The 12,789-nt window shown below is 33.9% G+C and overlaps 1 long non-coding RNA gene across 4 annotated transcripts; it reads left to right on the top strand.

Moving 5' to 3' along the window:
- The first annotated feature begins 901 nt into the window (after window positions 1-901).
- On the top strand, window positions 902-5,719 carry LOC127706075 (uncharacterized). 4 transcript variants are annotated; one of them, XR_007984244.1, is made up of 5 exons: window positions 902-1,130; window positions 2,499-2,579; window positions 3,181-3,272; window positions 3,776-4,737; window positions 4,796-5,719. It is a non-coding gene; the product is annotated as an uncharacterized LOC127706075 (long non-coding RNA). The 4 variants fall into 4 exon arrangements; XR_007984212.1 differs by having other exon boundaries at window positions 904-1,130; window positions 3,776-4,795; window positions 4,912-5,719; XR_007984276.1 differs by having other exon boundaries at window positions 904-1,130; window positions 4,970-5,719.
- The last annotated feature ends 7,070 nt before the right edge of the window (window positions 5,720-12,789 follow it).

The following is a 12,789-nucleotide window of genomic DNA, read 5'->3' on the forward strand; positions in this document are numbered from 1 at the left end:
ATGACTTTTCTGTTATACGCTACCATTTCCCTCATTTTTTTGGTTGCTTCTTGACATGACGATGTTTAAACGTAACGCGTCTGTATGACTATATAAATTGTTTGTAAAACTGACTATATCGACTACGTGAGTCATACATACAGGCATGGCATCACCTTAGGGGTTGCCTATACCGACGGTTTGACTCTTTAGGGGGTGTGGTCAACTTATAAGAATAGATGATGTCTATGACTCGTACGAAGTGTGGCCACCCTGTAAGGATAGCTGACGGCAGTGACGTCATAGGGTCATGCCCCCTTCCGCCAGAGCGCCACGTGTTCTAGACCTGCATAAAACACCTCTCACCCTACTACTGTTAATAGGGTTCAGTCTAAATTATGGTCGTATACTTGTAACTGTCATTGAAGAAGTATTTTGTATCTTCTGCTAATTAAGAACACTAAAACAAAAATCTATTTTCAAAATTCAATTAATAAAATCCATTTCAATCTCTGATGATAATTTCTAAATAGAAATTTATGTAAAAGCATTCATTCAACAAGAATAATGTTTCAGGAAACTTATCTTTTCCTTACGGTATGACAAGTGTAGGGAATAGGCGCATATTTTCCTTCCACTGAATTCCTCGAAAATGTTTAGTTAGTAAGATAAACTTGTTACTTCTCTTTTTTTAAGTACTAAGTATTTCCCGATTTTTCTTGTTACGGACTAACAAAATCAATCTGATAACGAGTTGATAAAAAAAAATCTATAAAATCTGACATTTTTTCTATAAAAAGCTAAAATAGCCACATTATATATTTTGCTGCTTCGCTCGGCGAACATATTTGATGTTGCAACCTTTTAATTCTCATGTGAACGCCTCAATATTTGATCCGGTGTAGAGAAGTTCTTATAGTGTCAACTGACCTATTATAAATCAATATACACAAGGCGTAGAATTACAATCAATACACACTGGAATATTTACTACCTTGAGTGATAATTAGTTTCGATTTAGATTTAATATAACTGGATATCAACTTTATTATTAACGTTGACGGTGACGCTATTAGAAGAAACTATGGCAGCAGGGAGAGTTGTTGTGGTTGCAGTAGACGGAAGCGTCCATTCGGATAATGCACTTAAATGTAAGCTAGATTTAAATAGTTCTTTATTACTCAGATCTCTTACTACACAGCTATAAACAAATCAAGTTAACGTTAATTATATTTTGTAGAACTGCTTGGGATTAACTTCTATAAACTCGAAGGTCACAGAAATATATCGTGTTGTATTTATAAATTGGTTATGTGTAAGATATGTGTGTATACATGTTTCTTTGTATTTATTATCTATTAATATTTTGTAGTGTAAAATACAGAGGTGCTGTCTAATTGTTCATAAGATATATTATAAGTATCATATTACAATAAAATATACAAATGCCATTTGGGCTGTTTAATAACAAATCTTAACAAAAACTTTAGAGTTTTATTGACTGTAAGTTTTATAAAATGTTTACCGAGGGGCTGTATTCATATAAAAACCAGGTGAGCAAGACCTTGAAATACTGCGCTTATTGATTGTCGACATATGTATGTGAATAACTTTCCTAAAAAGTTTAAACTTCATTTATTCCCATTTACATATTCATGACAGATAACACATAAACCTACAAATGAAAATTACAGTAAATTTGATTTAAAATTGATAAGATTTTTCTTGGACTTTTATCATGATTATACTAATCTTTTAGTTAGTATAATAGTCCCAGGATTTTCTTATAATGATTTATATTTTTAATGTATATATTACCTTTTGCGATTGTATATTTTGTAAGTTATGAAGAGAAGTTATATCAACAAATTACGTCTTCATGGTTACTTTTCCATTCTTTAAATAACAAAATCTGAAATGACAGAAATCATCCGCTGATTCACAATTTACCCTTATTGGGACTGAATAACTTTTGTCATTTTGAATATTTGGCCAATTTCTCCGGGCAATCCAGCTTCCTTCACAAATAAAAAATGAACAACGGTTTAGTTGATCGCGCAAGTAGAACGGCACAACAATTTTCTTTTCCAATAGTATTTCTTGTATAATATAGTCGTGTAGAACTAAAATGTTCATATTCAAGTATTTGTAGATATGCAAATCATTAAGGATGTTCGCTCTTCTGTTTCAAAATAATAAGCTTTTTAAAAGACGGTTATAAGTTGATAGTAAATAAATAACGGAACTTAAAAAGAAGAACAAAATGAAAGGTCCGCGTCCTTGTTTTTGAAATATAATTAATTAAAAAGTTGGCGGGAAATGATTCTCTCTAGATTTTTCATAAATTTAACATTGGCACCTCTAGTTTTTTCTTTCAAAAACTATGAAACATAACAAGGATTTTATAAGTTTTTAAAAAATGGTTTTTAAAACTATATGTAATAAATTTATGAAAATGACAGTAGGGAATAGCAGGCAAAATTTGTATTGGCACTACATGGTAAATATATTAATTGTAGATTACATTGATCGCGTGCAGATACCTGGTGATAAACTTCTGCTGGTGAATGTTCCAGAGGAATATAACTTTACTGATGCCAGTGAGTTTTTATTTTTTAATTAACTAGAAGAATGTTTTGTCATTCTTCGTCATGTGATACAAAATTTGGGAGAACTTCAACTATATAAATAACTGTAGTTAGTTAGAAAGAGCAGCGCTTAAATGAGGGGCTTGGTGGGGTGTCTCATCACGATTCACGAGTTGATTTTTTTGTCAATCACGATTCACAGAAAATAAATTTCCATGATCACGGATCACGAAAATATAAAAAGAGTATAAATCTGTAGAAAAACGGATCACGATAGCGAAAATGCGCCGATCACGAAGAACGAAAATAACCCATCAGGCCCCTCTTAAATTTATGAGTTTCTCCATATCAATGTCATGATTTGATACTCTCCGGTTTTTACGTGGTTACTATATAGTTTTGAAAGGTCAGTATGGGGTTTCGTAAACTCTGATAGTCAACAATAATAAAATTCTATACATTTTGATTTCTTCAAACCATATTTGTTATTTTTTCAAAATACTGATGTCAAAATGTCCAAGGCAAGTGTAATTTAGAAGTAATCGCTATGAAAATCATTAATTGTTTGTTCTCTATCAATGGAAAATTTAACTTAATTGCCATGTTGTTTTAGGTCCAGGCGTTATACACGAATTATTAGAAAAAATGAAAGAAAAGGCAAGTGAAGTAGAGAAGACATATACAGACAGACTCAAAGATATCAGTGTAAGACTTACTTGTTTTAAAAATATACGGAGAAACATTGTATAAAGGGGATAAAATATATATGAAGATACAAAAGGGGAATACAAATGTACGAAGATACCGAAGGGGATACTAAAAATAGCAAGTTAAAGGACTGACTATATTAATAATAACCAGAAGAAAAAAATCCTAAAAGGAAGGTCAAGAAAATTACAGATTACTTAAGATTGAGCAACCCGAACCCACACAAATTTTAAACATTGGAATAAAGGCAGGTGCTTCGAAAAGGTAAGCAGCTGAACCCGCCATCACCGTTAAATCGTTATCGAGGAAATATTGAGTATATGAAAAAGCGGAACATATCCGTGGTCACCTAGATATTAAAGCTATTCAAACTTTTACATTTTTATCACAACAATGTCTTTCAGTATTATCTAGCTTGTCAAGACTCCGATTTGATTGTGAAATCTAGCTTCTTAACTATAGGGGTATGGTTTAGTTAAACAATACTTTTACAATTGCAGGTTGATTTCAAGTTTAGAATAGTACACGGACACCCAGGTGAACAAATAGTTAAAGTAGCCGAAGAAGAAAAGGCGTCGTTAGTTATGGTAGGAAGCAGGGGTCACGGCTGGTTACGACGAACAATACTTGGTAGCGTTAGTAATTATGTGATTCATCATACCTCTATTCCTGTGCTTCTCTGTAAAAATATGGAACCATTAGAACTAGAAAATCAACAAAATTGAGGTTTAAAATGATGTATATTGGTAGAGTCGAAACGTATAAATGTGTAGACCAGAAACGTATAAATGTATGTAGGTTGGTTAGTGGTATGAGGCATAGGCGTTTCACCGATACGTTGGATTATACGGCGTTGGAAGCATATAAAAAGGCAGAGATCATGTTTGATCATAAGTAGCGGGACGTCTGATTTTTTTTATAGATTAAAGGGAAATTTGATAAACGTCAATGAGACATCAACTAACTACAAAAAATAACCAAAAGACATCAGGAACTCGACATACAATCTTCAACAATCAACCAACTGCAAATAACCAAAATGACATCCAGAGGTCGACATACAATCTTCAACAATCAGCCAACTACAAAAATAATCAAAATGACATCCAGAGGTCGACATACAATCTTCAACAATCAACCAACTACAAAAATAACAAAATGACATCCAGAGGACGACATACAATCTTCAACAATCAACCAACTACAAAAATAACAAAATGACATCCAGAGGTCGACATACAATCTTCAACAATCAACCAACTACAAAATAACAAAAAGACATCCAGAGGTCGACATACAATCTTCAACAATGAACCAACTATAAAAAAGCCAAAAGACAACAAGAGGTCGACATACAATCTTCAACAATCGACCAACTACAAAATAACAAAAAGACATCCAGAGGTCGACATACAATCTTTAACAATCAACCAACTACAAAATAACCAAAAGACATCCAGAGGTCGACATACAATCTTTAACAATCAACCAACTACAAAATAAACAAAAGACATCCAGAGGTCGACGTACAATCTTCAACAATCAACCAACTACAAAAATGACCAAAAGACACCCAGTGGCGACATACAATATTCAACAATCAACCAACTACAAAATAACAAAAAGACATCCAGAGGTCGACATACAATCTTTAACAATCAACCAACTACAAAATAACCAAAAGACATTCAGAGGTCGACATACAATCTTCAACAATCAACCAACTACAAAAATAACAAAAAGACATCCAGAGGTCGATATACAATCTTCAACAATCAACCAACTACAAAAATAACAAAAAGACATCCAGAGGTTGACATACAATCTTCAACAATCAACCAACTACAAAATAACCAAAAGACATACAGAGGTCGACATACAATCTTCAACTATCAACCAACTACAAAAATAACAAAAGACATCCAGAGGGCGACATACAATCTTCAACAATCAAGCTAAAAATCGTCCAAGGGTATATATTATAAGTTTTGATAAAAGCGTATTATGGCACTCATACCACATCTTCTTATTTGTAATAAAAATAACACTTATAATAAATTGGTGCGTCTAAAGCGCTTTCCAGAATTAACTTCTATCAGGAACGTTCAAAACGATAGATTTTAAAGCAAAGGATGCATTAATATTTAAGGAGTTATTTGACAAAAAAAAAAAAAGACCAGAAAAGATAAAACAAAACCTTCAAGGTGAACTTTGCTTCTCAATAATTTATATAAACACAGAAAAAGGGGCGAAACACATTCCTATTTACTTGTTATAAAAAAAAATCTGTCACGATTTGACAGATTTGCTAAAAAAAAAAGCAAACGACTAGAATTACGTCAACAAAGAAAAATGTAATTGCTATTCTAAAACATAAAATATATTATCAATGTGAAATGTTTCAGATAGTGTTTTCTTTTGAAAATAAATTATTTATATTTGTCTGGGAAACGTTATTTATTTATAAGTTGTAACTAGCCTTGATATAGCTTTCAGAAATTGCGAATACTCTGGGATCGGTACGTTGTTGTTGTGCTTTGTGTCGGTCTGATGTATCAAACCCTTTTCAAACGATTTTTATACGACCGCAAAAAAATTTTGAGGTCGTATATTGGTATGACGTTGGCGTCGTCGTCGTCGTCGTCGTCGTCCGGCGTCGTCGTCCGAATACACATTAGTTTTCGCACTCTAACTTTAGTTTAAGTGAATGGATCTCTATGAAATTTTACCATAAGGTTCAATACCACAATAGGAAGGTGGGGATTGATTTTGGGGGTTATGGTACCAACAATTAAGGAATTAGGGGCCAAAAAGGGGCCGAAAATAAGCATTTTTGTAACTTCCAGACATAACTTGTGTGTTAGCATATGGATCTCTTTGACATTGTACCACAAGATTCCATATCACAAAGGGTCAATGCTGGGATTGATTTTGGGGTTAATTGCCTCAAAATTTTAGGAATAAGGGGCCAAAAGGGGGCAAAAAACAAGCATTTTTCTAGTTTCATGACAATAACTTGTGTGTAAGTGTATGGATCTTTCTGAAATTTTACTACAAGGTTCCATTTCACAAAGGGAAAGCTGGAATTGAGTGTTGTGGTAATTGCCCAAAACGTTTAGTAATAAGGGGCCTAAAAAGGGGTTTAAAATAAGCATTTTTTAGTTTCTAGACAATAACTTGTGTTCAAGTGTATGGATCTCTCTAAAATTGTATTACAAGGTACCATACCACAAAGGCAAGGCTGTTATTGAGCTTGGTTTGGGGGGAAAGGGGGGTGGGGGTGATGAATCATAAGGGGGGGGGGGCGGGGGTCAAAAAAGGGGTAATTTTTTTTTCCTTTTTTTTTTGTTTAAAATTTACATTTTAAGTTAGTTATTTTTTATCTCGAAGAGAAAGTAGGAATTGAGTTTTTGGGTTAATTGCTCAAACATTTATGAATAAGGGGCCAAATATTGGTCGAAAATAAGGATTTTTTTAGTTTGCAACAAAAACTTGTGTTCAAGTGTATGGATCTCTGTGAAATTGTATTGCAATGTACCATACCACAAATTGAAGGTTGTGATTGAGGTGGGGGATGATGATTCAAAAGGGGGTTGAAAAAATGTGTGGGGGGTAGGATTTTTTTTTTTCCTTTTTTTTTCTTTAAAATTTTCCATTTAAAGATGGTTGTTTCAGATTTATATATGAAAGAAAATAATAATGATACGGTTATATATCATGAGGAATTGAAATTTAAAATTATGTATATTGGAAATTTAGGTTACATTGGAAAGTAATAATTGGCTTTGGGGGGGGGGAGGGGGGGGGGGGGGGGTGGTTATGGCTCTAATGTTAAAGGAATAAGGGGAAAAAAGTTTAAAAAACAAGGGTTTCCATTTTAATAGACAAATAATTGAGTAAAGAACATTATTTAAAAGCAGTGTAAGGTTGGTAATTCAAACTCATTTAAATATCTCATCTACACTGCTTTTAAATTATGTAAATTGGAAATTTGCCAATAACTTTATTGTTAATAAATGCATTGGAAATTTGCCAACAATTTTAGTGTAATAAACTTCATTGGAAATTTGCCAATATAAAATTTTGCTGATGAAGGTTTTTTGTTTACCTTTAGCCTTGACTATGAAGTCATTTTCTATTTTTATAGCCTTATGATGTAGTTGAATTATTTAATACTTTTATGATGTGTTTAAATGGGGTTTTATCATGTTTATGGTTGCAAATTTATTGTTTTAGTATAATAAACTCCATTTAAAATTTGCCAATAAAAAAAATTTTTGTTTATTTTTAGCTATGATTATGATGTCATTTTCTATTTTACTTTTATGGTTGCAAAGAAATTTTTATTTTTAGATATTACTGTTAAATGATGCTGATTAAGGTTTTTGCTATGTTTAGCCATGACTATGATGTCATTTTCTATTTTAATATCTGTTATGATGTATTTAAATGGGCTTTTATGGTTACAAAGGAATTTTATTTTTAGATATTACTATAAAATGTTGCTGATGCTGATTAAGGATTTTGTTTATTTTTAGCCATGACTATGATGTCATTTTCTATTTTAATACCTTTATGATGTAATTTCCATTTTTAGATATTACTGTTAAATGATGCTGATTAAGGGTTTTTTGCTATGTTTAGCCATGACTATGATGTCATTTTCTATTTTAATATCTTTATGATGTATTTAAATGGGCTTTTATGGTTACAAAGGAATTTTATTTTTAGATATTACTTTAAATGTTGCTGATTAAGGATTTTTGTTTATTTTTAGCCATGACTATGATGTCACTTTCTATTTTAATACCTTTATGATGTATTTAAATGGGCTCCCATGTATTTAGATTTTTGATTATTTATACATGTTACCAAATTGGTCCACATTGAACAAAAACGGTCCAAATTTCAACTTTATTACATTACATCAAACATTGAATTCTACATATTCTTTGATATATTGAAATTAACAAACAATTTAGTTTATGGATATTCCACCATAATAGGTAAATTAAATTTTTTCCAGTTCTTACACCACATTCATCCTGTGTCAGAAACCTATGCTGTGTCAAATATTTAATGACAATCCAAAGTCATAGCTGTATCAAGCTTGAATTTTGTGTCCATACTTGCCCCAACTGTTCAGGGTTCGACCTCTGCGGTCGTATCAAGCTGCGCCCCAGCGAAGCATTTTATTACATTTTGCTTTTATGTTGTGCTGTTTCATCACTGTCGCAGGTTAGGGGAGGGTTGGGTGCTGGCAAACATTTTTAATTCCCCCCCATCCTGTATGTGCCTGTATCAATACAGGAGCCTGTATTTCAGTGGTTGTCGTTGGTCGCTGTCTATCATATTTGTTTTACGGTGATTGTTTTGGTTGAATTTTGTTTTTCATTTTTTTATAATCTAATAGATAAAAGATATTATGAACGTATTATAAAGCCTATTTAGAGTGATATTCTTTTCGGTACTGCATTTACATTCTGGTGTATCACTTGCAAGCAGAATACATGGCCCGTCCTCTAATTGATATTTATGCCTGAGGGCTCGTTCACACGTACATTTAATCCGAATTGAATTCGAATCGAATGCGAATGCGAATCGAATTCGCTAATCGCGTTCACACACTTTTAATTCGAATCGAATTCGAATTTGATAATTCGCATTATCCAGTTCGCATTAGAAATGCGTTTTTGTTAATGCGAGTTAGTTAATTCGTTTCAATTCGAATTTAACTATGGTATGAACACTTTCTACATTGTAATTCGAATTACCTGAACAAGTGTTTAGACGGACAAATTAAAAGAATATCATCATTACTTCTTGATTATTTAAAATTGAAAACGTAACACTTATAATTCGTGTCCGCGAAAATATCATAGGCGAAATCTATAATGACGTCATTTTTTTTTTTCGTTTAACAATGGTTTGTGTAAAATAACAGGAAAAAAATGTTTTTGGAAAAAATAGGAAAAACCTAGCCCTGTTATTGAAAAATGATTCCAATAAATGCCATATCAGATGAAGAGAGCAAGATTGGAGATGTTATTGGCTCTAACATGGTTGTTTTGTTTTAAATTATGATTAATTATTAAAGTATATTAATTATTAATGCGAATTAAAAGTTAACGGCGTTCGGACAGTAAAGCTAAATTGACGCGCATTGCAATTCGTATTGAAAGGAGTAGGTTCGATAACACCCTAAAACGGCCCCTATTTCTAGCTACAATTTCAAATTAGGATTTATTGACCAATATCACAATGAATCATAGCTAATACAATGACTAGATAGAAAATATGTCTTTTTGTTGAAAATTTACGTACTTGCGCTCTATTTACATGATTTATGATGTCACAAATAGCACTCATTTTGATTTTCAACGAAAATTCAGTGATAACTGGTAAATTTTCCATGATTTTTTGGACAGGAAACATAGAGCGCATGCGTCGACAAAACTTGTTTTTTTAACAAAATGTTTGTTATCACATTTTACACATCTGGCTTGAATATTTAGTTTGTCAACGCCTGCGCTCTATGTTTCCTAGGCCTTAATTTGGTTGAAATCTGGACGATTTGGTCAAATTTCGCAAAAATCTCTATTTTTGTCCTATTTGGGATGACAAAATCAACGCTTTAAAACTAAAACTTTCACAAAAAAGTTCTTTTCAACTTTCTCACATGTCTTTTTATCACTATAAAACATTAATATCTTGAAACATTAAACTTAATAATCGGGGCTAAATATGACCCTTACCGAACTTACTCCTTTACGTTCGGACGTAAAACTTTTCGAATACGAATTAAACTTATTCGAATTAATTAGTGCGAATCGAATTCGAATTACGTGTGAAAGCAAAATACCCGTCCTCTAATTGATATTTAGTAAGCTTAGTATTTAGCACCCGGGAATATCGTTTTGAGTAACATTTTCACTCCTTTTCAATGAGAAAGTTAGTTTTTATCACATTTTGTTCAACATTTTTTTTTATAATGAATTTCTATTTATTTGCACATGAACATAATAGTAAGTTATACACATTTTCTGCATAATATAAATATATAGGCCGAAGATATACAGCATATAAAACAAAATTTAAACGACATATATTTTTTTTTCAAAATTACGGAGATCAATCAGAGTCATTAATCTCGACATTATCAGACCATTCCATTCAGAAGTAGGCATTATAGCCTATATATATATATTACTAATGCCCTAGACCCGTACGGGTAGTTATTGCCTTTAAAATGGCCTATATCACTTATGCCCTAGACCCGTACGAGTTTGTCAGCAGAGGGTTAAAAGGGGGAGGTGGTACGCCTGTTTACAACGAAGTCGAAATAAACTATTTCCGGCTGGCCAAACTAAAGACTTCTCCACGTGGGTCATTTTACCAGAGGAAGAGGTAGTTATTGCCTTTACAATGGCCTATAGCACGTATGCCCTAGTCCCGGACGAGTTTGTCAGTGGAGGGTTAAAAGGGGGAGGTGGTACGCCTGTTTACAACGAAGTCGAAATAAACTATTTCCGGCTGGCCAAACTAAAGACTTCTCCACGTCGGCCATTTTACCACAGGAAGAGGTAGTCATTGCCTTTAAAATGGCCTATAGCACTTATGCCCTAGACCCATACGAGTTTGTCAGTGGAGGGTTAAAAGGGGGAGGTGGTACGCCTGTTTACAACGAAGTCGAAATAAACTATTTCCGGCTGGTCAAACTCAAGACTTCTCCACGTGGGCCATTATACCAGAGGAAGAGGTAGTTATTACCTTTAAAATGGCCTATATCACTTATGCCCTAGACCCAGACGAGTTGGTCAGCAAAGGGTAAGGGGGGTACCCTGGAATTTCACGAAGTCGAAATAAATTATTGCCGGCTGGCCAAACTAAAGACTTCTCCACGTGGGCCATTATACCAGAGGAAGAGGTAGTCATTGCCTTTAAAATGGCCTATAGCACTTATGCCCTAGACCCGTACGAGTTTGTCAGCAGAGGGTTAAAAGGGGGAGGTGGTACGCCTGTTTACAACGAAGTCGAAATAAACTATTTCCGGCTGGCCAAACTAAAGACTTCTCCACGTGGGCCATTATACCAGAAGAAGAGGTAGTTATTGCCTTTAAAATGGCCTAGAGCACGTATGCCCTAGACCCGTAGGAGTTGGTTAGCAAAGGGTAAGGGGGGTACCCTGGAATATCACGAAGTCGAAATAAATTATTGCCGGCTGGCCAAACTAAAGACTTCTCCACGTGGGCCATTATACCAGAGGAAGAGGTAATCATTGCCTTTAAAATGGTCTATAGCACTTATGCCCTAGACCCGTACGAGTTGGTCAGCAAAGGGTAAGGGGGTACCCTGGTATATCACGAAGTTGAAATAAATTATTGCCGGCTGGCCAAACTAAAGACTTCTCCACGTGGGCCATTATACCAGAGGAAGAGGTAGTCATTGCCTTTAAAATGGCACATAGCACTGATTTGTTAAAGTACAATTCATCTTGAAATGTGGAGGGTAATTGATGTGAGGTTAGAAATATAACTTACCTTGTTTATTAACCAACACTCTTACATCTGTCTCGTTTGAGATACCTATCTTTTATCTCGCGAAAACAAGTATATATCTAAATGCTTGCTTCTCAAATCCATAAGATGTCCATCTTGATCATACTACTGATTGCTTTTAATGTAATTGACACATTTTAAGGGGTTAGCGTTTATTAGGATTAGGGTACCATGCGAAACATTTGGAAAACAAATCTGTAGATATGGGTTGTTGTAATCAATTTTCTTAACTACCATCAATGGTATCACTATTGACTAAAATGCTCTTTACACCTATTATGTTTACAATGTTTTCACCTTCTATGGGTTGCTGCGTTGTACAAAGTCGTATATTGACATTGTTTTCGGCTTCTAAGAGTTGGTCAATATATGATTGGCATCTGTTAAAGCTGCACTGCTGGTGGCATTTACAGCTTTAATTTACTTCCCAGCGTTTTTTCAGGAGAAGAGGTAAATGATCTTGCCTTCATAAACATATTGTCGGTGACTACCACGTTTTGAAGTTTATCCCATTGTGACGGTGAGCAAAAACATACTCCAGATTACCAATCAATCCCTGGCCTTTCATGACATCAGCAATCGTAACAATTCAATTTCTTACCCTGTAGTTGCCAGCTTTATACGAGGCTTTGCAAAGATCTTATCGATCCAATAACATGTTGAAATGAGAAGACAGTAACACGGTTTGTAATCCACTACCATTTTGTCTTGAAGTCTGTGAGGGAAATGATTACACCCCCCCCTCCCTAAACTGGAAACATTTACTCCATTTTGGAGTTTCCATAGTTCATGGCTCTACAGTCTTTCCAATTTTTTCCATAATTTACAACATCTTTGTTGTGCACTTTATTTGCAGATTCATTCGACTCCAAATCGGCACGTTTCTTCACAATAAGTTCCCACCATCCTAGTGTTCCTTCGTATAACACACCTAACACTAATATATCCTCCAAACA

This window comes from Mytilus californianus, unplaced genomic scaffold (genome assembly GCF_021869535.1).
Source record: "Mytilus californianus isolate M0D057914Y unplaced genomic scaffold, xbMytCali1.0.p SCAF_1, whole genome shotgun sequence".
NCBI lineage: Eukaryota > Metazoa > Mollusca > Bivalvia > Mytilida > Mytilidae > Mytilus > Mytilus californianus.